The sequence below is a fragment of the Nicotiana tabacum genome, chromosome 19 (genome assembly GCF_000715075.1).
Source record: "Nicotiana tabacum cultivar K326 chromosome 19, ASM71507v2, whole genome shotgun sequence".
NCBI lineage: Eukaryota > Viridiplantae > Streptophyta > Magnoliopsida > Solanales > Solanaceae > Nicotiana > Nicotiana tabacum.
In genome coordinates this window covers 249,663-277,213 of record NC_134098.1, presented here as the reverse complement: position 1 = coordinate 277,213, position 27,551 = coordinate 249,663, and the positions used below count along the sequence as shown (strand labels likewise).

Below are 27,551 nucleotides of genomic sequence, written 5' to 3'. Positions count from 1 at the left end.
TATAATAATAGTAATATATATATATATATATATATATATATATATATATATATATATATATATATATATATAATACATAATTTTTAATAATATTTAATTAGTAAATATAAGTATATTTGGACAATCAGCTAAATGTATAACTTGCCTAAAATAATTAGTGTACTCGTAATAAAGTAATAAATGGGCTTAATATATTGGGTTGTAGTTGTATTTTTTTTTTTGGCTCTGATGCTTCGCTATCTGGTTGGCAAAATTCAATTGTTTTTGAACGACTCGTTCCCTTGAAGCAAAAGTGATCGTGATGCTCTGTATTAACATCTCTGTTCGTATACTCTTTTCAATTTGTGGTTGGAGAATACCGGCGCATCTACATGTTATTATTTTAAATTTATTTATAGAAGTTTTTATTATATATAGTGTTTAAAAATTAAAAGACTATGGCTAGTGGTAGTTGAACTAGTGATTTTGAGCTCTCTTAACTATTGAGCTATACTTTTGAGTTGTGTGAATGTTGTTTCAATATAGATGATACATTTTTTTATTACTTCATTCCGGAATGATACAGTTTTATATTTGGAAATAATGTAACATTAAGTTTTTAATTTTACCTGCTTTAACTTAATGAAAAGTTTTTTTAGGCCACAAAATATTATGGCCCTTAAAACTTTTGCCTTTTAAGTTTTTAAGATCACATGTATCAAAAGTTTCTTTTTTATTTCCTTAAATTTTGTGCCAACTCAAATTATGTCATTTGAATTGAAATGAATATTATATAGACAGCTTCGCCAAATAAGTTAATATATAGTCAGCTTCACATAATTCTGGCTAAGGAATTTTTGGTTCCGCCCTTTCTTACATACATGTAATAATTTGTTACTGACTAATTTTGCTGTGATAGTCTTTGTCCCTGCAGGTAGGTAATTTCTGACTAATTTTGTTATGTAGAAGGAAGAGATGCTAATGTATCTTGAAAATAATGTATAGTTTAGGGTACTCGAGTTACTCTAAAGTTTATTTCTTTGTATTCTTTAATTCCCGAATTCTTATGATGCTTTTCTTAACTGAGGTGGACGTTGGGGAGTTTTTTTAGTATGTTCATCTCTTAGAATTAGATTGTGGTCATTTTCAGTTAATATTTTGTCACTCATTTTCAGTTAAACTGTAGATTTTATGTCACCAATTAATAACGTTGCATTGTCATTCAACCGCATGGTGTTAGAATCTACAGTGAGATAAAAATGTTGAGAGATGAACACGCAAAAGACTACCCAATGCAAGTGTTCATGGAATCGTCATAAATTCGAGCCTTCGAACTGTTTAAAATTTTGTGGGCCCTCAGAAATGCACTAATGAGGAATAGTCAGCTTCGCCAAATAAGTTACTTATTCCCTCGGTTCCAATTGATAGACATATAATATACATATTTATATTTTTTTAAATATATTTGACTAATGAATATAATTATTTCAAGTCAATTATTTAAATGTATAACTTGCCATAGATATTAAAATAGGCGATTTCAAATCTCCCCATTCTTGTTTCTCTTGATTTGAGTGTTAGTAATTTGATTGGCCCATTTTCTCAAGGTTCTATTAACTTAAATTCTCTCACGACCTTCAAGGTAGGTGACAACTCTTTCAACTGTCTTTTACCCAGATGGTTATTTGATCCCAATAATCTTGAATATCTTGACACTTTTTCTTAGTGGTATTGAAGGTGCGATGCCAGGTAAGCCTGAAAACGTAACAAAACTTCAAAATATTGATCTTGCATTCAGCAATCTCAACTCCCACCATCCCAAATTGGTTATATTAATACAAATATTTGGAATAACTTAGGCTTGGTGGAAACAATATGGACAGAGTAGTTCCCAATGCGATTTCAAATTTGAGCTCAGATAACTATTGTTCTTTTTACAAATATGCTTTCTGGAAAATTACCAGATGAAATTGGAAAGTCATCGAAATTAGATTCGCTTGATCATCTTAGAAAATCCATTTGAGGGAGAATTATCTAAACTATTCCATGATAGGAGTAATTTACTTCTAGCGGGATTGAGAAATATTTCTTCTTTGATGGATTTGAGACTATGAAATAATAGACCGACTGAAACTCTATGAGAAAGTCATGGCCATCCCAATGCTAGAAAGTTTTGATATCTCTAACGATAGGTCGAAAAGTATTGTAACAAGAATTCATTTCACCAACTGGACACAATCAAGGCATTTCTATGCATCTGATAATAATTTCACTTTAAAAGTGAGCCAAAACTGGTCCATAATAATTGTAATATATATATATATATATATATATATATATATATATATATATATATATATTATACATATTTTTTAATAATATTTGATTAGTAAATATATATTATGTTTGGACAATCAGCTAAATGTGTAACTTGCCCAAAACAATTAGTGTACTCGTATTAAAGTAATAAATGGGCTTAATATAGATGGATCAAGTCTTCTTGCCCATGTCAAAAGCCCACAATATTTCTCCCCAAAACCCTAACCCTTCACTGACCCCATCGTATATAAATACGACCACGAAGCTGCAAGTCTAATAGATTCTCACTCTGATTTCTCCTAAGCCGTAGCCTAGTGTTTCTTCCCCTGCAGTTACTCCTCCGCCACCGCCTACCAATGGTACTCTCCTTAACCATGGTGATACTCTTGTATTTTTGATTTGTTTTAGTTATGATTTGAAAGCTTCTTTATCTGGTTGGCAAAAGATTATCTATTTTTGACCAACTCGTTCCCTAGAAGCTATAGTGTGTGTGTTGCTCCTTTTTATATTCTCCTTCATTAACCCCTTTTTTCATTTGTGTTTGGATTACACTGGGGCAGCTACATTTTTTTAAACAAAATTATATGATAGGGGTGAACAACAGTGATGAGCCATTATACAGACACAGACCTGTAATGATTTGCGAAAATGATCGCAATTTATGAACATCTAAGGGACTGAGTTTGTTCACCTTGTTCTAATTACTCCATATATTTTGAATATACTGCCGTTTAAGATTAATTATCTTTTGAAGTTTTTTAATGAATGAGAATGTGTGGAACAACGATGATGAGCTATTTATACAGACACAGACCTGTAATGATTTGCGAAAATGATCGCAATTTATGAACATCTAAGGGACTGAGTTTTTCCACTCAATTCCAATTTTTTAATCTAAACTGTGCTTTATTTGTTCAATTTTATTCAAAAGTTTGTGACTTTTATTTGAAATATGCTTTGCATATCTATTTATTTATTGGGTCACACATTGCCGTGTGGCACTTTGACAAGTGAAGCTAAAAAGAATGTTCCTCTCGCTATCCTTTGCTCCTTTTATGGTGTATTTGGACGTTGGGGTACTACATTGTTTATGTTCATTTCTCAGAAGTAGGATGGTCTATTTTCCTGTTAATTTCAAAGCATTAATTAGATTGTAGCCAACATAAATATGGTAAAACAATGAAGTAAAATTTGTGATCTATTATCCTACTGAATATTGAAGCTCTTAATTGTGTTTTGTGCCTATTATATTACGGAATATTGTGTTGTAGTATTTTTTTGGCTCCGATGCTTCGCTATCTGGTTGGCAAAATTCAATTATTTTTGACCGACTCGTTCCCTTGAAGCAAAAGTGATCGTGATGCTCTGTATTAATATCTCTGTTCGTATACTCATTTCTATTTGTGTTTGGAGAATACCGGCGCATCTACATGTTATTATTTTAATTTATTTATAGAAGTTTTTTATTATTACTTCATTCTGGAATAATACAGTTTTTAATTTTACATGCTTTAACTTATTGAAAAGTATTTTGGGCCACACAGTATTATTGCACTTAAGGCTTTTGCCTTTTAAGCTTTTAGGATCACATGTATCAAAATAATATATAGTCAGCTTAACATAATTCTGGCTAAGGGATTTTTGGTTCCGCCCTTCCTTACATACATGTAATAATTTGTTAATGACTAATTTTGCTGTGATACTCTGCCCCTGCAGGTAGGTAATGTCTGATTAATTTTGCTCTGTGGAAGGGAGATGCTAATGTATCTTTGTATTGTACGTTGTCCAGTTAGTCTCTGTCCCGAATTCTTATGATGCCTTTCTTAACTGAGTTGGACGTTGTGGGAGCTATATTAGTATGTTCATCTCTTAGAATTAGATGTGAGATTAGATTGTGGTCATTTTCAGTTAAACTGTAGATTTTATGTCACTAATTAATAACGTTGCATTGTCTTTCAATCGCTTGGTGTTAGAATCGATAAGATAGATTTAGAGCGTAAATAAATTAGAGATGAACTGTTTAAAATTTTCTAAGCCTATAGAAATGCACTAATGAGCAATAGTCAGCTTTGCCACATAATGGCTTTTGTGGATGAGTTTGGGTATTGTATTATCGCAGGTCGTGCTACTCCGTTTTTGGGCGTGATAATCCGGGTCTGGTGGCTAGACCCATATGGAAGGGATAGGTTGTAGCATACAAAAACATAAGAATTAGGCAGAATTCAAAATTTATGGTCGTAAAATGCCAAAAATGAGGAAACGGGAGGATACACAAACGATTCGGGTCCCTAAGGCACGGGCTCATGTAGAAGGTGTAGGTTATAGCACATGATACTGTACGAAAAACAGGTGGAATTTTAATTTCATTGCCGTAAAATGTTCAAAAATGAGTAGCGGTAATGGTGGGGCGGTGACAAAGGTTCTTTAGGTAATCGAAATTGTTCGGGGATTGAAAATATAGAAATCAGACAGATTTCTAGTTTTAAGATCGTAAGATGCCCAAATACAAGGGGTGATCTTGGGTGGGGTGGTGGTTACGGTTCCTTAGCTTATTTTTGATCGCTCGGAAAATTTTTAGTCCATTCGGGTTCGGGGGCCCAGGCCCATGCGGAAGGCGTGGGCTATAGCAAACGGTAATCTGAGAATTATGCGGAATGCAAGTTTTATGGTCGTAAAATGTCAACAAATGAGGAACGCTCATGTCGTGGCGGTGACAATAGTATCTTAGGTCGTTTTTGATGGCACGAAAAATTTTTATGCGTTCCAGGTCTGGGGTCTTGACACAAGCAGATTGCGCGACTATACCACATGAAAATATGAGAATCAATGAAATTCTCGTTTTATGGCTATAAAACCTTACAAAATGAGTAACAGTCATATGAGGATGTTGATTAAGGTTCCTAATGACGTTTTTGATGGCCCCCAAAAATTTTCGGCTATTCGGGTTCGTGGGACCAGGCCCATGCGGAAGTCGTTGGCTATAACACATAAAAATAAAAGAATTGAGAGGAATTCTAGTTTGATGGCTGTAAAACACCAAAAAAAAGGAACAGTCATAGCAGGTCTTTTAGACGATCCGGGTTCGGGGGCGCGTGCTCAGGCGGAAGGTGTGGCTATAACACATGAAAATATGAATACCGGGGCAGAATTTTAATTTTATTGCCGTAAAATGCCAAATTTCGAGGAAAGGTTATGGCGGGGCGGTGACTATGGTTCTGTATGTGATGGATCAGAAATATTTTTGTCGATCCAGGTCCGGGGGGGTCGGGCCCATGCGGAAGGCATGGGCGCACACGAAAATCTGGAAATCAGAAGAAAGCCTATAATTTTTTTAGGCCATCAAAAATGATGTGAGGAACCATACTCACCACCCCACCATGGGCCCGACCATGCGGAAGGCATGATTTCCATGAATGTACGAAACATTAAACTAAATAGCATATAGGACATGCTGAAAAAAATAGTAAGTAGACCACGTAGACCATATAGGCATGTTTTCTACCCGTTCATGCAAGTATTAGAGTACCCAGATTTCCCAATTCACTAATTCCGCAATTGTTTTGTTTACAAATTATTACAGAATAGGATAATGAATACAATTACAAACATTACATAAAGAATAACTACAGGCCTAGAAACATGCGCAGACAAAGTAACCCAACACTGGCTGAGCCTTCAAGTACCTCACTCTTCACACGACCAGCAGGCCCAAATCCCAGGCTTAGCAGAACAATAGAGGGTGCCTGAATTCGGCGCCCAGGTCCAACAACATGTACGGTCCAATACCAGGCCCAAGATGCATGACTTACCCACTAATGCCAGACTTAACCATGCAAGTGACAACTACTCAGGGAATTAATTAAACACCTTTTCACACTTAATTCTGAAATATGTAAGTAACATCAATTCTAACCAAGATATATAAGCACGATCACATGAAACATTGGAAATTACAGAAGCATACATAAAATGGACTCATGCTAGGTTTTAAACTGACATGATTGAACATCATAAGCTAGCAAACTACTTTAAATAGAATTTCAAAGCAAAAAATTTTCGGCTATTCGGGTTCGTGGGACAGGCCCATGCGGAAGCCGTTGGCTATAACACACAAAAATAAAGGAATTGAGAGGAATTCTAGTTTGATGGCCGTAAAACACCAAAAAAGAGGAACAGTCATAGCAGGTCTTTTAGACGATCCGAGTCCGGGGGCGCGTGCTCATGCGGAAGGCGTGGCTATAACACACGAAAATATGAATACCGGGGCAGAATTTCAATTTTATGGCCGTAAAACGCCAAATTTCGAGGAAAGGTTATGGCGGGGCGGTGACTATGGTTCTGTATGTGATGGACCGGAAATATTTTTGGCGATCCAGGTCCGGGGGGGTCGGGCCCATGCGGAAGGCATGGGCGCACACGAAAATCTGGAAATCAGAAGAAAGCCTATAATTTTTTTAGGCCATCAAAAATGACGTGAGGAACCATAGTCACCACCCCACCATGGGCCCGACCATGCGGAAGGCATGATTTTCATGAATGTACGACACATTAAACTAAATAGCATATAGGACATGTTGAAAAAAATAGTAAGTAGACCACGTAGACCATATAGGCATGTTTTCTACCCGTTCATGCAAGTATTAGAGTACCCAGATTTCCCAATTCACTAATTCCGCAATTGTTTTGTTTACAAATTATTACAGAACAGGATAATGAATACAATTACAAACATTACATAAAGAATAACTACAGGCCTAGAAACATGCGCAGACAAAGTAACCCAACACTGGCTGAGCCTTCAAGTACCTCACTCTTCACACGACCAGCAGGCCCAAATCCCAGGCTTAGCAGAACAATAGAGGGTGCCTGAATTCGGCGCCCAGGTCCAACAACATGTACGGTCCAATACCAGGCCCAAGATGCATGACTTACCCACTAATGCCAGACTTAACCATGCAAGTGACAACTACTCAGGGAATTAATTAAACACCTTTTCACACTTAATTCTGAAATATGTAAGTAACATCAATTCTAACCAAGACATATAAGCACGATCACATGAAACTTTGGAAATTACAGAAGCATACATAAAATGGACTCATGCTAGGTTTTAAACTGACATGATTGAACATCATAAGCTAGCAAACTACTTTAAATAGAATTTCAAAACAAAACATAGTCTAGAATTAGCCTAAAAGACTTCAGACAATTAATATGAGAATCTAGCAAATTCATAGACGGGAACAAGTGAGAGGCAATTTTCACATGAAGCTTTTTAACATGAGAGCCTAATGAGAATGTGGTCACCAACAACATAGCAACATGCTAGTAGGTTTAATTAAGAACTATTGGCAATCATGTCACTTAATTGAACATGAGACTTAACATATTGAGTATCAATCATAGTATAAAGGTTCAAAACAATACCAGAACTCATAATAAGTGAAAATATATCGATTCCAGATTAACAGGATATGCAGGCACTAGGTCTGAACCATATATCGGAGAAAAGGCTAGATTTTAAACCCCATCCTAGAAGTCTTAAGCCATATGAAAGAGCAAAAAATTGAAAAGGTTAGGGAGCACACATTAAGTAACAGGAAATCATGTTTGGCTAACACCATGATCAAGAATTAACTCTAGGAAAGCATGAAGTTATACATCAACATTCGATAGGAATTAGAACACATTCTGCTTGTGAATTGGTTTATCCCAAGAATCCAGAACAATGTAGAAGATAAACTCAGGATAAGCAACATATATAAGCATTCATACACACACAAACACACTAGGCTAGACATGCTTAAGAAAGCCGGAGTCAGGGCTAGAATTTAGGCCAGTTGAGATGCTAGAAGAAACATAGAGACACGAGAATAACTTAAGAGAAAATAGAGCTGCAAACAGAGATAACATAGTAGCATGTTGATTCACAAAGGTTTTAGTGACATAGATATACATAGCATGAACACAAACGAATAGAGAATGAAACTGCAAGGGCCAAAGACACTTACCAGTTATAAATTAACGGACAAGTAAGTGAGAAGAACAATTTCCAGCAGTACTTTAATCGTCAATAGCAAAAGAAAAGAACAACACCCAAAATCCCAGTGCGTCAGAGTTCCCAAGGGTTTCAAGCGAACCCCAGGCAGTGCTCACACTGATAAATGAGCAACAATTGAATTATGGTGGCCTTGGCTTTCAGCCGGCCAAGGTCTCAAATTTCAGAATAGTATATAGAATGAGAGAATAATAGAGTAACAATAGTTAATTTTAGTGACTAAGGTCTGTTCAAAGGGAATTAGGGGAGGGGTTTATATAGTGGTAAAACCAGGCAAATAAACAAGGAAAGAATCAAGTAAACATGATCAAACAAGTAAAATCTCGCATGCAAGTCAGTAAAGTAACCGGAAAGGAATGAAATCAAACTCTAAACCCTAGTTAGAGTTTAAAACGCAAAATCGGCTAACTGGTATGAAGAATTAAGCTTTTCTTTGTGTATATGGACGAGATTTTGTCCAAATCTCCAAGATTGAGCTGAACGGGCCCGATTCTGAGGGATAGTACTTGCCAAGTTTAGGCAAGTACTAAGTAACACCATTGTTGCGTAGATACTGATGGGGTAACACAAATAAGGAAGGTGAATCACAAGGAGATTCCATTATCTAGCCGGAGTGAAAGAATGATTAGAGATGAGGCAGCTAGGGTTTCTTAGGGGGAATAAGGATTGGGAGTGTTTGATGGTGGGAAAGATAGGAAATGAGGTCTAGGGTTTGGGTTATGGGATATAATGGGAAGTTGGTTTTTTTTTATTATAGGCTGTTGATCATCTGAGATCAACGACTATGATCAAATGGAGATGGGGCGGGTTAGGAGAACGAGTCCCGACCGGGTTATAGGATTAGAGGGGATCTGGTTTGGGCCAGGGTGGATTGGGCTAAGGTTTGGGATGTTTGGGCCATTAACTTTGGTCCTAAATTAGACTTGAATTGGGCTATAAATTAAATACACGAAAATGGTTAATAAAATAATTTATAAAAAATATTTAATAGATAAGAAAATATCACTTGTGCAATAAAGTGATTGAAAATAATAACTTAACATTACAAAATATAAAAAATGCTATTTGGCACAAATAATGTGAAAAAATGTAATTATGTATAACACATAGGCTATTATTGTAAAATTATGTAAATAACATTAAAATACAAATATAACTATATAAAATAAGGTAAAAATACTATGAAACCTATATGTGGATACAAACAATAAGTTTAGATGATTAAGTCATCCCGAAATAATTTGAAAGGATAATTAATAAATAATCAAGTAATTAAAATGCAAGGAAATTAATTTAAAGCTCAACAAATTATGGAACATTATAGAAAATACTTGTATAACTCGTGTAAATTAAGTAATAATGCAAAAATGATATTTTGAGGATATATATACTATTTAAAAAAATATGAGGGCAAAATTGGGCATCAACAGCTGCCCCTCTTTACCCAGGAAGGATGAAAGAGTTATCAAGTAAAGAAAATGATGACCAATTTTGTCTGAAGTGAGTGAGGAATGACGTACTTTTGAAAAATGGGGGCCGAACCCTGGTTCTTGAGTTGCCTACATATCCCTGGTGTTACAGGAATCAGGCCGTGTGTAGTTTTTGATCCAACGGAGAACAAAACTAATGGAGTTGTTATAAGAGTGGACGTATGTTTCAAAAAGGATCTTCTGGATGCGATATTGTCACGAGTAACGAATGATTTCAGGTGGAGCTACGAATGCGATTTTCAACGTTACGGATATATAAAGCAAGTGGTTGAACGGTTATGGGACAAAAGGTAATTAATTACTGTTCGTCGGTTACGTTTGGGATATTCAAGGATGTGAACGTTGTGAATGGAAACCGGAGCGAAAATTGCTCCTGTTTGTAGAACAGTTACCTCCCAAGTTACCTGCAAAACTTAAAACACGATGCACACGAATATATATAGGTTATAGCGAAAATTTAAACGTGATGCAAATTCCCTTCGGACCATGAAGATTGTCTTAGATGAGGATGATATCCTTAGACCATGTCGTCCTGGGCCATGAAGTGTATGGTAAGGGATTCACAGGCCATGGAATAGTGTCCTCGGGCTATGAGGATGGTGCCTTTGTACTTTGACGCCTTTGAATAATGATATGCAGTTTCGAGAGATCCTCCGGCCATGGAATGGTGTCTTTAGGCCATGAGGATGGTGCCTTCGGACTATGACACCTTCGGACAATGTGGCGATGTTTCAGCCCATGAAATGTGCAAATGCATTGATATTGATTGTTTGACAGAGAACAAGCGATGCTTAGTCGTATGCGAGAACGAGACAAGGCAATGCTTGGCCTTATGAAAATGATGTAGACAATGCAGTCTCATGCAATGTAATGGGGGCAGTGCTTAGCCCTGTGCAGGGGAAGGCAATGCTTAGCCTTATGCAATAATGGAGGCAGTGCTTAGCCTCATGAAATGTAATAGAGATAGTGCTTAGTCTCATGCAAAGGAAGGCATCGATTAGTCTTATGCAATAATGGAGGCAGTGCTTAGCCTCATGCAATGTAATGGAGACAATGCTTAGTCTCATGCAATGGAAGGCAACATTTAGCCTTATGCAATAATGGAGGCAATGCTTAGCCTCATGCAATGTAATAGAGACAGTGCTTAGTCTCATGCAATGGAAGGCATCGTTTAGCATTATGAAATTATGGAGGCAGTGCTTAGCCTCATGCAATGTAATGGAGACAATGCTTAGTGTAACAACACGACCGGTCGTTTTGAGCGTATTAGCCCTAATCCCCTATTTACTGCATTCCCGATATCTATTTTTGCTTATGTGACTTGACGAGAGGTCTTGTTTTGGTTTCGAAGTGTTTTGGGACACTTAGTCCTTAAAATGAAAGCTTAAGTCTTAGGATTTTGATCATAGTCGGAATGGTGTGAAGACGACTCCGGAATGGAGTTCCGTTAGCTCCGTTCGATGATTTTGGACTTAGGAGCGTGTCCGTACTGTGAATTTGAGGTCTGTAGCTGATTTAGGCTTGATATGGCGAAAGTCAAATTTTCGGAAGTTTGACCGGGGGGTTGACTTTTTGATATCGGGGTTGGATTCCGATTCCGGAAGTTGGAGTAGGTCCGTAATGTTGAACATGACTTGTGTGCAAAATTTGAGGTCAATAGGGAGTGGTTTGATATGATTCGGCATCGTTTGTAGAATTCGAAAATTTAGAAGTTCTATAGGCTTGAATCCGGGTGTAATCGGTCTTTTGGTGTTGTTTTGAGTGATTTGAAGGTTCGACTAAGTTCGTATTGGGTTATATGACTTGTTGGCATGTTTGGTTTAGGTCCCGAGGGCCTCAGGTAGATTTCGGGTGGTTAACAGACTTGATTTTTGAGTTGATGAAGTAGCTGCTGCTACTGGTGTAACCGCACCTGCGGAGTGGGCATCGCAGGTGCGAGCACGCAAAAGCGTGGCATGAATCGCAGATGCGGGCAAGGCCATAAAGGACAGGGGTCGCGGGTGCAAAATATTTCTCGCACCTGCGGTAGCGCATATACGGACAAGTGGACGCAGGTGAGGGGCAGCTAGGATAGAGTGACTCCGCAGAAGCGAGGCCAGTGCCGCAGATGCGCGTTCGCAAGTGTGAAACCTGGAGCGTAGGTGCGGGCCCTGGATGTGTAAGTGACTTCCGCATAAGCGGCATTTTCACCGTAGATGCGGTGTCGCAGGTGCGACAATAGGTCCGCAGATGCGAAAAGTCTTGGCAGAAGGTTTAAAAGCAAGGGTTCGCGATTTTAGTCTTATTTCAACATTTGGACTTGGACTTAGGCAATTTTGGAGAAGATTTTCGAGGTGATTATTGAGGTAAGCTTCTTGTACTCATTTTGGATCATAAAATCTGTTTCCCCACTGATTTCCCCACCTAATTAGTGAGATTTTGAAGTGAAATTTGTGGGTTTAGGGCTTGAGAATTGGAGAGTGGATTTTGGGGATTTGGATGACCAAATGGTGTCGGATTTTGATAAATTTGGTATGGTTAGAATTGTGAGTGAATGGGCTTTCGGGTTTTGTGACTTTTGTCGAATTTCAAGGCGTGGGACCGGGGGCCGGGTCGAGCCTATTTCAGATTTTGGCTTATAATTTCGTGTTTTTCTTGTGAAATTGATTCCTTTAGCCTATATTAATTATACCGTACTGCTTGTGGCTAGATTCGGGGCGTTTGGAGACCGATTCGAGGGGCAAAGGCATTTCGGAGTAGGATTTGCTTGGTTTGAGGTAAGTAACGCTTTCAAACTTGTTTATGAGGGTTCGAAACCCCGAACTATGTGCTATACGATTGGTATTGAGGTGACGCACATGCAAAGTGATGGGCATACGAGCGTGCACCGTGAGAATTGTGGCCTGGTTGATTCCATGGCAATGTATAGTGACTATATTTTGTTGATATCTGTGTTTTCATCTTGTGATAAAGTAATTGAGCTGTCAATCATGCTAGATATCATGTTTAGGCTTTATGCCGATACTGTTGGGACCCTATTGGTCGTTTCTTGCTGTCATCTCACTGATTTCATTGATATTATGTACTCCGTCATGTTCATGCATTTCATGTCATATCTCCGTCTCAGTTGTTATTTATTAATACATCATATCATTGTTTCGAGCTAGTTTTCATGATATTGTGAGCCCGTGAGTGAGACTAGAGGGATTGATGACTGAGTGAGGCCGAGAGCCTGATTATGAGTGACAGTTGTGGGACCGGGCTACACACCGCATCGGTTATACTGATTTTATGATAGCGCTTAGGCTTTAGGAGCCCCTCTGGAGTCTGTACACCCCCAGTGAGCGAAGTTGATATTATTGAGTGATGGATCTTCCTTGGACATGGATCTTGTCCGAAGTACTTGATACCTGGAGATGGATCTTCTCCACAGGGCTGGATTGGCCTTCCTCGGTACTGGGTGACTTATAGTCAGTGATGTATATGTTCCGGGATGGATCTTCCCTGGGCCGTATGGGCCATATACAGTACCAAATGGTTGAGCATTCGAGAGTGTGAGCACATGAGGCTGACAACATGGTGCATCACATACAACATGTGCATTGGCATGTAGAGATAGCATAGTTATATTCTTTACACTGTTCGGATCTGCTTCACTTTACTGTGACACCCCGATTTTGGGATGGATTGTATCGTATTTTGGATATTTCTGTTTTCAAAAAGGATTTCCTAAATTATTAAATTGCTTCCGTCTTTATGTTCAAAGATTTTTCTGTGTTGAGATGTTGAGTTGTGGCTTGCCTAGTTCCATGATAGGCGCCATCACGACAGTTAAATATTGGGTCGTGACACTTAGTCTCATGCAAAGGAAGACAACGTTTAGTCTTATGCAATTATGGAGGTAGTGCTTAGCCTTATGCAATTTAATGGAGATAATGCTTAGTCTCATGCAAAAGAAGGCAACATTTAGCCTTATGCAATAATGGAGGCATTGCTTAGCCTCATGCAATGTTATGGAGACAATGTTTAGTCTCATGCAAAGAAAGGCAGCATTTAGCCTTATGAAATAATGGAGGCAATGTTTAGCCTCATTCAATGTAATTGAGACAATGTTTAGTCTCATGTAGAGAAAGGCAACGTTTAGCCTTATGCAATGATGAGGGCAATGCTTAGTCCTATGCAATGTAATGGAGACAATATTTAGTCTTATGCAAGGAAGGTAGTGTTTAGTCTTATGCAATAATGAAGGCAGTGTTTAGCCTCGGTGAGGGCAATGTTTATCCCTATGCAAGGAGTAGAGACAATGTTTATTCTCATGCAAAGGAAGTCCGTGTTTAGTCGTATGCAATAATGGAGGCAATCCTTAGCTTCATGCAAGGAATGGAGACAATGCTTAGTCTCATGCAAAGAAAGGCAGTGCGTAGCTTTATGCAATAATGGAGGCAGTGCTTAGCCTCATGCAAGGTGAGGGCAATGTCTCCCTATGCAAGGATTAGAGACAATATTTAGTCTCATGCAAAGAAATGTAATGCTTATCCTTATACAATGATGAGGGCAGTGCTTAGCCCTATGCAAGAAAAGCAATGACTAAACGTGAGAGGATAAAGCATTTCTTAGCTTGATGTGTTTGCATTTGGCGACTTTTATTATTATGAAGATAGTGATCTTGTTGTGAGTTTGTATTTGCGGATGTTCCTATTATGTTCATTGTGCCTGCATCTAAAGAAAAATCACTAGTTCTGCGGGGGAAATGTTGGTTCATGTTCTCGATTCCTTGCTTCGCCTTTATTCTTGCCTTGAGGCCCTCCTTAAGTCACCGTGGGTAATGTCTGGCTACCATAGAAACAAATTTATTCGAAAAACATGCATGCAATTGACAAATTATTTGTAAAAATGTAGTTGTTTGAAATATGTGATAATGCACGAGATCAAATAATTTTGATGAACTGATGACTGTGACGCATTTTGAGACATCGCAACCTCCTTGATTCAGCATTTTGAGGATCGTCCTCAAAATTCTACCCCAGTTTAAATGCATGCTTCTGGCAATACGTTATTTGGCAATTTCGAACATGACAAGATCGGGCAAACTTGCGACCTTACCCTAATTTCTGACCATAGGGGAAACAAAGATTTTATTATGATGTGACCGAACCCACATGGCTACCTATGTATCACCTCTTAAATGAGAATCAGGTCAAGCGTAGTTCAGTTACATCAAATAGAAAGTGCAAACATAATCTTTAACATAGTATCTCTTGACTGCGTCCGAATTGATGGGTTTTGGCCAAATCTCTCCATCCATTTCTGCAAGTATAAATGCTCCTCCTGTCAATACCCGGTGAACCATGTAAGGCCCTTTCCAGTTGGGTGAGAATTTCCCCTTTGCTTCATCCTGATGTGGGAAGATTCACTTTAGTACCAATTTCCCCGACGTGAATTGCCTCGACCTGACCTTTTTGTTGAAAGCTCTTGCCATTCTATTCTAGTAGAGTTAACCGTGAAATACCGCATTCATTATTTTTCCATCAATGAGAGCTAGTTGTTCATACCGGCTTTGTACCCATTCTGCATCGCTGAGCTCAGCTTCTTGTATGATTCGTAAAGAAGGGATTTCCACTTCGGCAAGAGTAACAACTTCAGTACCATAAACTAGTAGATAGGGAGTTTCACCAATTGATGTACGAACTGTGGTGCGATACCTGAGCAAAGCAAACAGTAGCTTCTTGTGCCATTGTTTGTAATTGTCTACCATTTTCCTTAATATCTTCCTGATGTTCTTGTTGGCGGCTTTTATGGCTCCGTTCATTTATGCCTGTATACTGCAGAGTTTTGATGCTTGATATTGAGTATTTCACACGTGGCTTTCATTAAGTCTCTATTGAGATTGGCTGCATTGTCAGTAATGATCGCTTCTGGTACTCCAAATCGACAAACGATTCGGTCCCGAACAAAATTCGCTACAACCTTCTTAGTTACATCTTTATAAGATGCGACTTCAACCCATTTTGTGAAGTAGTCTATAGCCACTACAGTGAACCTATGTCCATTTGAAGCAACATGTTCGATTGGTCCAATGACGTCCATGCCCCAAGCGGAGAAGGGCCAAGGCGAACTTGTTGCATTAAGATTATTGGGTGGTACTCGTATCATGTCAGCTTGTATCTGGTATTGGTGACACTTTTGAACATATTTGATGCAGTCTGTTTCCATAGTCATCCAGAAATACCTTGCTCTTAGTATCTTCTTGGCCAAAACGAAACCATTCATGTGGGATCCGCAGGTTCCGGAGTGTATTTACTCGAGCAATCTAGATGCCTCCTTGGCATCGACACATTGCAGTAATCCCAAATCAGGAGTCCTTCTATACATAATTCCTCCACTTTGAAAGAAGTGGTTGGATAATCTACGAAGCGTGCATTTTTGAGTATGGGTAGCACTCTCTGGGTATTCCCCCTTTTCCAAATACTCCTTGATATCATGAAACCACGGATTTCCATCAATCGCTTCTTCAACATGAGCACAATAAGCTGGTTGCTTACGAATTCCTATTGGGATATGATCAATGAGAGGCTCCGTAGACACTATGTGGGTTGTATATGGGTGTTGGGAATGTTAAACCAGTTATGTTGTGTTTGATTACTTGTTCCATTCGAACTATAAGAATTATGTATTTTGAGACTTAAAGGCGCAATGGCTAATCAAACGATTTGGCATCGTATGTATGAACTTCCCGTTGTATAATTTATGAAATCATATTTTTTCTAGAACATGGGTGAATTGGGTAGAAAGAATCTCATAGGCTTGCTCGGCCAGGTTCACTCGGCTGAGCGCCGGTCGCGCTCCTCAGTTTTGGGGCGTGACAAACTTGGTATCAGAGCCTAAGGTTTTAAAGTGTCCTAGGATATCTCGGAGCCGTGTCTAGTAGTGTCCTTCTTATTGGTGTATTGTCGACCACATCTATAAGTTGGAGGCTACTTGGACATTTAGGAATAATACCCTTCTTTGATATTCTGAATCGTGCGATGAAACTGATTGTGAAATTGTTCTTCCACCAACTCGTGCGTTGAGGTTCAAGGTAAGTTTAAATACTCTTTTAGTTTATTCCAAGTAATGTTGTCATGTGACATGACGAATGGGTAAAGGCATGAATATTAAACAGATGGCACATGTATCATGTTGAATGAATGGTATGGCCATATGAGACAAGTATATAGTACCATGAGCATACTTTATATGGGAAGAGTGCTAGAAGTGATTACCCACCTCCAAAGAGGCATTTACCTGATAAATGAGACATAAGCTTAACTAGTACATATGGATAGTGTGGGAACCATGTGTATGATTCAAAGATGTAAATGTGTTACATAGGGACGTGATATATTAAAGGCATGGCCTGAAGAGTAATGATAAATGTGTAGGTCTCTCACGAGAGACAAGAAGTTATGAAAAGAGAGTTAAGTGAACCCGCAATGAGGAGACCCTAGCACTATGAATGTTATGAAAATCCCAGGAATGTGCGAAGTGGTGTTACACTCCAAAAAGGATATTGACACGAGGGATTTGGATCCCTAGCCTATGTGGCTGAATAATAGTAGAGAACTTATGAGGTTAATACCATGGGGACTTAAATTTCCCTAATAGTCAATCATATACAATAGGACTAGAGATGTGAAACATGTGTCCCTCAAATTGCTAAATTCAAGACTTGTGTCGAAATGTGAAACATTCACCCCAAGTGGGGAGGGAAGGACCATGGTGAAGCTACTTAAGTGCAATAAAACGAGAGTAAGGCCATGTAGCTATGATGTTTGGATATTTTGTTGAAGACATGTGTAGTCTACAAAAGTGGTAAGGGATAATGTGATTCTCTGAAAGAAAATGCAAATGATAAACCACTAGTACAAAAATAACGTGGAAGGTTAAGAAATGCAAATTCTTTGTACGTGGTAATATACATGACAGGGTCAACGATACTAGAAACTAAGAGTAAGGTTTGCAAAAGGGTTTTATATTTGTTAGAAAGTCAGGGACAATGGAACCCAAGGAAGTACTACAGATCAAATGGGAAAGGCTTGCGAGTTCTTAGAATGAGTTAATCACGGATTTGCGATTTAGCTAAAGTTTCAAGGCTTTAAGAAATACGGAATGAGTGAGAGAGATAAATGTGATGTGATGATAACCCAAGAGTGCATATGGACTTGATGGAGAGTCTATTAAGAATCTTACAAGCAAGGAAGTGTTAAGTGATACACGGATGAACACATTTTCCCACGGATATCCCTTTAAGTGTCGAGAGGCGAGCAGGATGAATTCCCAACTAAGGGAAAAGACCACGTAGCGTATGGAAGAGTGCATAGATATTCACTAACTAGGAAGAATGAGGCGAGAAGAACTAGAAAAAAATCTATAAATTGAGATGGTCATGGTTATCGCAAAATAGTTCATATCAGAATGGTGGACTCGCCTAGAGCACAAGGGTTAATAGAAGATATAAAGGATCAACTTTAATGTAGCCGACTTGAGTGACACTGAATATCAACTAAAATATTTAGAGGGAGTTCATGTCTACATATTACATTGGAAAGTAAGACTACTGGTGATGAAGTGGTGGTGTGATAAAATTAACAAACCAGGCACAATGATACTACGAGTTCATGGGAGGCAGACAAGTGTGTGGCATAATAAGGTTGTCAACTATAAATTAAGGGCAAAATAGGATGGGAGTGAATGATCCACTCACAAAGGAAATATAGTACCAACATATTGTCTAGACTAAAAGGGAAATGTTTGAAACAGATAGAGAGAGGATGTACACTTGTTACGAACCAAACATGTTTAACATGATAGCTCTTAGGCTGCAATACCAAGAAACACTATTGGTGACTATTATACTGGGAATAAGGTAAGCTACTCATCGAGGATGGAATCAGGTGGAATAAATCCTACACTTTTAAGGAAAACAAGAAGTCGTCGTTGAAGAATTTAGGAGGATCTCAAGTTTCAGAAAAGACCCTGTTCGGGCCAATAATTTCTTTTTTGATTGTATATACATGAAGGGTGTCGATATGTGTTTTGGGAAGTGTTTAGCAGTAAAGAGGAATCGTGAGAATGTTCACAAGGGAAGTAGAGTGGTTTCTTAAAATCCTGTAAGACTTATAATGAGTAAAGAGGATGGCTAAGAAAGATATGAGCACGATGTCACTTCACATATTGAGGCTATACCATGCAGGTTGATGTTATCAGGGTGTGTGCGTAAGCTAGTAGGTGTTATACATTTGAAACAGATGGTCCCATAAGAAAACTGACCTAGTAATGTCTTTTGTTGAGAAATTTGGAAAAAGAAGTTGCAAGTACTAATAAGATTGTAACCGTATCAAGGAAATTTTTGTAGAACACAATTCCTAGGAGGTCATATGAAAGAGAAATATGATATAGATGTTCCACTAACAATGCAATGTGAAAATATGATCATTTGTGCCTATAGGTAACTCAAGAATCATGAAAAGAATTATCCAACACTTGACTTAGAACTTGCGGCGGTGGTTTTTGCATTAAAGATTTGGCATCATTATTTGTATGGGGTCCATGTCGATGTATTCACGGACCACAAGAGTCTTCAATATATTTTCAAACAAAAGGAGCTAAATCTGAGGCAGAGAATATGGCTTGAATTACTCAAGGATTACGACATTGATGTTTTATACCATCCGAGGAAAGCCAATGTTATGGCGGATGCTCTTAGCCGAAAATCTATGGGTAGGTTAGCACACTTGGAGGCATATCAAAGGCCATTGGCCAAGGAAGTTCATCGATTGGCTAGTTTGGGAGTTCGTATTAAGGACCTTAGTGAAGGAGAAGTGATTGTACAAAATAGGGTTGAATCATCACTTGTTGGGGAAGTCAAGGAGAAGCAATACAACGATCCATTGTTGGCATAACTAAAAGAGGGGATTCATAAACATAAGACCATGGTCTTTTCTCTTGGCATGGATGATGGCACACTAAGGTACCAAGGGAGACTATGTGTTCCAAATGTGAATGATCTCCGGGAAAGAATTATGACTGAAACTCACACTTGTAGGTATTCCGTGCACCCAGGTTCTACGAAAATGTATCATGATCTTAAGGAAGTCTATTGGTGGAACGATATGAAGAGGAATGTAGCGGAGTTTGTGGCGAAGTATCCAAATTATCAGCAAGTGAAGGCCGAACACCAATGGCCCAGTGGGTTGGCACAGAACATAGAAATTCCAATGTGGAAGTGGAAAATGATTAATATGGATTTTGTGGTAGGATTATCACGCACTCCACGCAAGTTTGACTCAATTTGGGTGATTATGGATCGGCTCACGAAAGTCATCACACTTTTTGCCGGTTAAGTCTACCGACACAGCGGAGCAGTATGCTCACTTGTATATCAAAGAAATAGTCAGGTTGCATGGCACCCCAGTTTCCATCATTTCTGCTCGGGGAGCACAATTCACTGCTAATATTTGGAAGAAATTTCAGCAAGGTTTGGGTACTCAGGTGAATCTTAGTACATCCTTTCACCCGCAGATTGATGGGAAGGCAGAGCGGACTATTCAAACGCTTAAGGATATGTTGCACGCTTGTGTTCTAGACTTCAAAGGTAGCTGTGTTGATCATTTACCACTCATAGAATTTGCATACAACAATAGCTATCATGCTAGTATTCAGATGGCACCGTTCGAGGCTTTATATGATAAGAGATGTAGATCTCCCATTGGGTGGTTAAAATTGGGGAAGCAGAGTTGATAGGGCCAGACCTCGTGCATCAGGCTATGGAAAACGTTAAAATCATTAAGGAGCGGTTGAAGACTGCTCAGAGTCGTCAGAAATCCTATTCGGATGTTTGTCGTAGGGATTTGGAGTTCAAAGAAGATGATTGGGTATTCTTGAAAGTTTCCCCCATGAAGGACGTAATGCGATTTGGTAAGAAAGGGAAATTTAGTCCGAGGTATGTCGGACCGTACAAAATCATTCAGAGGATCGGTGAGGTGGTGTACAAGCTCGAGCTACCATCTGAGATGTCATTAGTACACCCGATGTTCTATGTGTCTATGTTGAAGAAAGTAGTTAGAGATTCCACACTCATCGTTCCGGTTGAAACTATTGAGATTAATGAGGAATTGACTTATGAAGAAATTCTAGTTTCTATTCTTGATAGGCAAGTACAAAAACTAAGTAATAAAGATATTGCCTCTGTGAAAGTGTTATGGCGAAACCGACAGGTTGAAGAGGCCACTTGGGAGGCCGAAGAAGAAATGAAGAAGAAGTACCCTCATTTGTTTGAACTATGTAATCGTTTCTATGAGATTGTTCTTAATGATTTGTGTGTTACCTATACAATTTATGCTGAGGGTGTTCCTTTCCGGTAATGTATTGCTTATAAGGCCACGGTTGGTGTTGTTTCATATTATGTTGCTTCATTGGATTATGTATATGTTGTTAGGATTGGTTTTTGATGATTCTCTAGCAGGTGGATAGGCCGAATTACAAAGGAAACTCTGCTGAAATATCTGAAAAGTTTGGGAGTTAGTCAAAATTTGGGAGTTTGAGGTGTGTAAGAAAAGAGATAAGTTTTGTTAAGCGTTTGGGGTGCACTTTACTTCTCATTCGAGGACAAATGATCCTAAGCGGGGGAGAATGTAAGGCCCCAGAAAATTTCACTAAGTAATTTAAGGTTTTGTGGTGTCAACGTAGGCTAATATATTGTATTTTCAGAGTTTTTGGGTTGAACAGTGCATTGGGTAGTTGAAACTTTTCGACCTGGCGAGGCCAGGCCTGTAGCACGCTAAGACCAGGCTTTAGCCTGGGGAGGCCATACCTATAGCACACTAAGACCAGGCTTTAGCCTGGCGAGGCCAGGTCTGTAGCCCGGTCCGGAACTTCAGAGTATCCATTCTTTTATCACTATAACCCGACCCAACTTCATTAAATACACGTAATGGGTCATTTTTTAGCAGAAAGCTGACGCTTTAGAGTGAGAGAAGGAGACCTAGAGTTAGAAAGTGATCTTAACCAAATCATCCTTCAATTCTTACACAAATCTTTGAAGATTAACAAGGAAAATACACTAGATCTTCATCCTTGAGGTAAAATTCTACACCCTAACCCTTAATTTTGAATTCTAACTAAAAGATGGGCAATTATCAAGAAAGTTCATGGGTATTGTAGTTGTTATCTTGCTTGCATGTGTTATCAACAGGTATAGGAACATTGTTGAGCCAAAAATGGTTAAGGATGGGCTGTGGGTTGATGAAATCCTCTATAGAAGGACCTTGAAACCTTAATGCACACCCAGTGTTTGATAAAATGCTTAAATGAGCTAGAACCATAATCATCTTCCTAATTTTGATTCAATTTGTTATATTTCTAAAATAGATCGAAGTTGCTAAGAATTCTGGAATATTTTAGAGATTAAGGAAGCTCAATTGAGGTATGTATGGCTAAACCCCCTTCTTCCTAGAATCGAATCCCATGGTGTTCATGTAATTGAAGTAAGACCTTGATCATTATTGAATTGGCTTTTCCTAATGTGGTTGTGTCGAAGGATATATGTTCAATATTTATTCTAAATGATTCATCATGTCATCTTGTAATTTAAGAATATGTTCAAAATGTGGAATATGCGTTAGAAATGTTAAGACTTCATGTCAAAAGTGAAGTAAAGGTTGTTATGCCAAATTGTATGAAAAGCCTCTATGTGCCTAAGATTCCCAAATTGTTGTGTTATGTGAACTTAATGTCTTGAACGGGAAGCCTTATTGTTGTTGATAATGATTATGATAATGATATTTGAATGTGGAAAATGGGTACTGGAATTATGAAATACGGCCAAGTGCCAAGAATGATTTTGGAATCGTGATCACCAGTGCCTATGAATCGAAAGAATATGAAAGAATTATGTTGTGAGATAATTGAAATTGTGATTATGGTTGATGTCTCAAATGAGATGACCTAGACGTAAGAACACGGTGGTATTGTGGGTTGTGGCACTGTGCTGGAAATGATAATTGAAATTGTGGATATAGTTGATGTCTCAAATGAGATGACCTAGCCGATCGGGTCGAGATCGGACTCCGTGTAAGAACACGGTGGTATTATGGATTGTGGCATATGGCACCAAAGATTACCCAACCTAATAAGATGGAAATTGACTTGAGAACTTATGTGATCCTTACTTGATGTTTTAGTATTGTTTGAAGCTCTTATCTAACTCATGACTGTTTTCCCCTTGTATTAGTGTCCATTCTATTGAGATGGTGTTTTAGCTTTACATACTAGTACTATTCGACGGTACTAATGTCCCTTTTGCCGGGGGCACTGCATCTTTAAATGGATGCAGGTGGTTACATAGCAGACAATATTGATCACAGTTAGTGGTACATCATCATCTTCCCAGCGGACTCGGTGAGCCCCATTTCATTTCGGGGTCATGTATTGTACCTTTTGTTTATATTGTGGTCACTTTTGAGGTATAGCCGGGGCCTTGTTGACGACACCATCTTTACTCTCTTTTGTATCTTTAGAGGCTCCGTAGACATTATGTGGGTTGTATATGGGTGTTGGGAATGTTAAACCAGTTATGTTGTGTTTGATCACTTGTTCCATTCGAACTATAAGAATTATGTATTTTGAGACTTAAAGGCGCAATGGATAATCAAATGATTTGGCATCATATGTATGAACTTCCCGCTGTATAATTTATGAAATCATATTTTTTCTTGATCATGGGTGAATTGGGTAGAAAGAATCTCATAGGCTTGCTCGGCCGGGTTCACTCGGCTGAGCGCCGGTCGCGCTCCTCGGTTTTGGGGCGTGACAGTATCATTGAAGACAAAGTGGCTAGTGCATCTGCAAACTCATTCTTAATCCTTGGAACATGTTTGAATTCTATATTTGTGAACCTCTTGATCAGCTCTTGTACACAGTGCAAATATGGAAATATTTTGGTGTTCTTCGTAGCCTATTCCCCTAGAACCTGTTGCACCAAAAGATCTGAATCTTCGATTACCAGCAGTTCCTGAACGTTCATGTCAATGGCCAATCTGAGTCCCAGGATGCAGGCCTCATAATACGCCATATTGTTGGTGCATGGAAACATGATTGTTTCAGATACCACATATTGTTGACCGGTTTCTGATACTAAGACAGCTCTAATACCTACTCCTTTGAAGTTTGTTGCTGTATCGAAGAACATCCTCCAACCATCGTACGTCTCGGTTATATCTTCTCCTACGAATGATACCTCATCGTCGGGAAAATATGTTTTCAATGGTTCGTATTCTCCGTCTACGGGTTTTTTTCCCAAATGACCTGCCAATGCTTGCCCTTTGACTGCCTTCTGAGTTACGTAGACAATGTCGAACTCACTCAGCAATATTTGCCACTTTGCTAACTTACCCGTACGCATGAGTTTCTGAAAGATGTATTTTATCAGATCCATCTTTTATATGAGATATGTGGTGTATGCACAAAAATAATGTCTCAACTTCTGAGCTAACCATGTCAAAGCACAGCAGGTGCATTCCAACAAAGAGTACCAGACTTCATAAGGTGTGAATTTCTTGCTCAGATAATATATCGTATGCTCCTTCCTTCCAGTTTCATCATGTTGTCCCAGAACGCAACCAAAGGCCCAATCTAACACGGAAAAATAAAGCAGTAGAGGTCTTCCTGGTTCTGGTGGGTCTAGAACATGCGATTTAGATAAATACTCCTTGATTTTATCAAAGGCCTTTTGGCATTCTTTAGTCTAACTAGTTGCAGCATCTTTCCTTAGCATTCTGAAGATTGGCTCATATATCACGGTTGATTGTGCTATGAAGTGGCTGATGTAATTGAGGCGCCCTAGAAAATTCATCACATCTTTCTTATTCTTTGGAGGCGGCAAGTCTTGGATAGCTTTGACTTTTGATGGGTCTAACTCAATACCTCCGCGACTGACGATGAATCCTAACAAATTTCCAGCAGAGACTCCGAAGGAACATTTTGCAGGATTAACTTCAAATTTTATTTTTGAAGCCGATCGAAGAATTTCTTTAGGTCTGCTATGTGATCCGGACTTCTTTTAGATTTGATGATAACGTCATCCACGTACACCTCTATTTCCTTGTGTATCATGCCATGGAAGATAGTTGTCATGGCCCTCATGTTGGTGTCCCCAGCATTCTTCAAACCAAACGACAGAATTTAGTAACAGTATATTCCCCATCGTGTGATAAAGGCTGTTTTTTCGGCATCCTTTTCATCCATCCAGATCTGATGGTATCCTGCGAAGCAATCCATAAAAAATTGTAGCTCATGCTTGGAACAATTGTCAATTAATATGTGTATGTTGGGCAGCGGGAAATCATCCTTAGGACTTGCTCTGTTCAGGTCCCGGTAATCGACATATACTCTAACATTCCCATCTTTCTTTGGAACTGGCATAATGTTGGCCAACCAAGTCGGGTATTCGGCCACTCGGAGAACCTTGGCTTTGATTTGCTTGGTGACCTTCTCTTTTATCTTCAAACTGATATCCGGCTTGAACTTTCTAAGCTTCTGCTTTACTGGTGGACACATAGGATTGGTGGGTAGTTTGTGAGCTACTATGGATGTGCTTAAACCAGTCATATCATCGTAGGACCATGCAAAAATGTCTTTATATTCCTTTAGGAAACTGATATACTCTTCCTTCTCTGATAGTGATAGATGAATGCTTATGCGCGTTTCCTTAACCGTTTCTGAATCCCTTAAGTTATCGGCCTCAGTTTCCTCCAAATTAGACTTCGGTTTGTTTTCAAAGTTCTCTACTTCTTTGACAATTTCCTCAGGTATTATATCATCTTCCAGATCCTCTGAATCACCGTCCTTATGTTGCATTGTCTCATTACATGTCACAGTCGTGGGTTCAGCAGGATATGTAACAATTATGCTGAAAAGAATGTAGAAAGATAATAATAAATATGAAAAGCAATAATGCATTAATAAAACTTTAAAAATGTCAAAAAGTACGACTCGATGGCTCGAGTAATTATTTCAAAACAAAATCCTGGAAAATGTCTTAAATGCTCAAAGCTATTTGAAAATAATTCATGCTAATATGTCAGGCTACCTAGGAACTCGGCGAGCCCGGGATAGTGCAGCGGTCCAGTTCTTGAGAACAACTCCTTCCACGATCTGAATGGTAAGGTCTTCCTCCTCCTCCTCCTCCTCATGAATTATACTGCAGTCCATATCTTCTTCATCTAGAAATATCTTCCTCATGCCAGCCAAAACCTTATCTTCCTCAGATTCCCACATCATGTTAGTCTGATGGAATGTCTGGTGTAGAGGTGGTACGGGTTGTTCCAGTGGATAATAAAGAGCATGCCATGGTGGTGTCTAATCCAGATATTCTTGTCATGTGTATTCATATCCGAGTCCAAAAGTCGTGCCATGGTACTGTGGTTGCACGTGTTTGGTGATCCCCTGAAGCTTTTTGCCGAGACCCTTGCCTGGTTCATACCCATCCACAACAATATGCTTTCTATATTATTGCTCCACCATTGGTCCTTTTCAATTGCGTTATCCCGTTCAATGCAATGGTATGTTTCTCCATCCAGCTTCCTTCTATTTTCGATGATCAGAACGATCTGGTTAGTGTAGATGGGGTTGCTTCTATCTCCATGGATGATCACCTACTAATGATTCCACTCAAACTTCACGGCCTAGTGCAGAGTTGAAGCCACTGCCCCGGCTGCATGTATCCATGGCCGTCCCAACAATAGATTGTAAGTAGCAGATATATCTAGCACTTGGGACTCGACATCAAACCAAGTCGGATCCATCTGTAAATTGAGGTTGATTTCTCCAATGATGGCTCTCTGAGATCCATCGAATGCCTTCATATTCGTGCTTCAGATTCGTATCTCGTGTAGGACTTTACCTAGTGTCTTTAGAGGGGTCAATGGACATATGTTGAGACTTGAACCTCCATCTATCAAGACCCTGGCGATGAACTTATCTTCAAATTTCACCGTGATGTGCAACGCCCTGTTTTGACTCAATCCTTCTGGTGGTAATTCATCTTCATAAAAAGTGATTTTGTGGCTCTCCAATACCTGTCCGATCATGTTATCCATTTCTACAATAGTGATGCCGGCGGGTACATAAGCTTCACTTAACACCTTCATCAAAGAATTCCTATGCGCGTCTGAGTTTTGCAGCAATGATAAGATGGATATCAAAGCGGAAGTTTTGTTCAAGTGGTCAACAACAGAGTACTCCCTCGCTTGTACCTTTCTCCGAAGATCGTTGGTGCCAATCTTAGCAACGGGCGGCTTAGGTGCAGCTTCCTTGCTCATTCCTCCCAAATTCTCAGGTGTGTAAACGTTGCATGTTCTAGTTATTCCTTGCGCAACACTTGTTTCTTCCATTTTGGCTTTTACCTTTCTCCTTGCTTCCGCAACATAATCCCATGGAATGGTATCAGACTTGTAAGATGGTGTGGGAGCTACCATCACATTGAAGGGTGTATCTACCTCAACTTCAAATGGCGCCTGGGTTCGTACTACAACATTCGTGAGGGTGACTGGAGATGTTTTAGGAGCGTCTCCCTTTCGAATGAGTCCAATGGACCCTTCCTGATCCCATTCCTCATCAGTTTCTATCACATTCACTCCCTCACCTCTGTGATATGGGTGAGGGTTGTTGCGAACATTTGGTGCAGCTTC

The 27,551-nt window shown here is 39.1% G+C and overlaps 1 long non-coding RNA gene and 3 other non-coding genes across 4 annotated transcripts; all 4 read left to right on the top strand.

The window, feature by feature from the left end:
• The first annotated feature begins 2,509 nt into the window (after positions 1-2,509).
• On the top strand, positions 2,510-4,257 carry LOC107780854 (uncharacterized). The gene is made up of 2 exons (XR_001646907.2): positions 2,510-2,657; positions 4,015-4,257. It is a non-coding gene; the product is annotated as an uncharacterized LOC107780854 (long non-coding RNA).
• Positions 2,895-2,986, top strand: LOC142174062 (small nucleolar RNA SNORD25). The gene has a single exon (XR_012703413.1). It is a non-coding gene; the product is annotated as a small nucleolar RNA SNORD25 (small nucleolar RNA).
• LOC142174063 (small nucleolar RNA SNORD25) lies at positions 3,078-3,169 on the top strand. Its single transcript, XR_012703414.1, has one exon. It is a non-coding gene; the product is annotated as a small nucleolar RNA SNORD25 (small nucleolar RNA).
• LOC142174042 (small nucleolar RNA snoR136) lies at positions 3,251-3,385 on the top strand. The gene has a single exon (XR_012703400.1). It is a non-coding gene; the product is annotated as a small nucleolar RNA snoR136 (small nucleolar RNA).
• Positions 4,258-27,551: the final 23,294 nt, after the last annotated feature.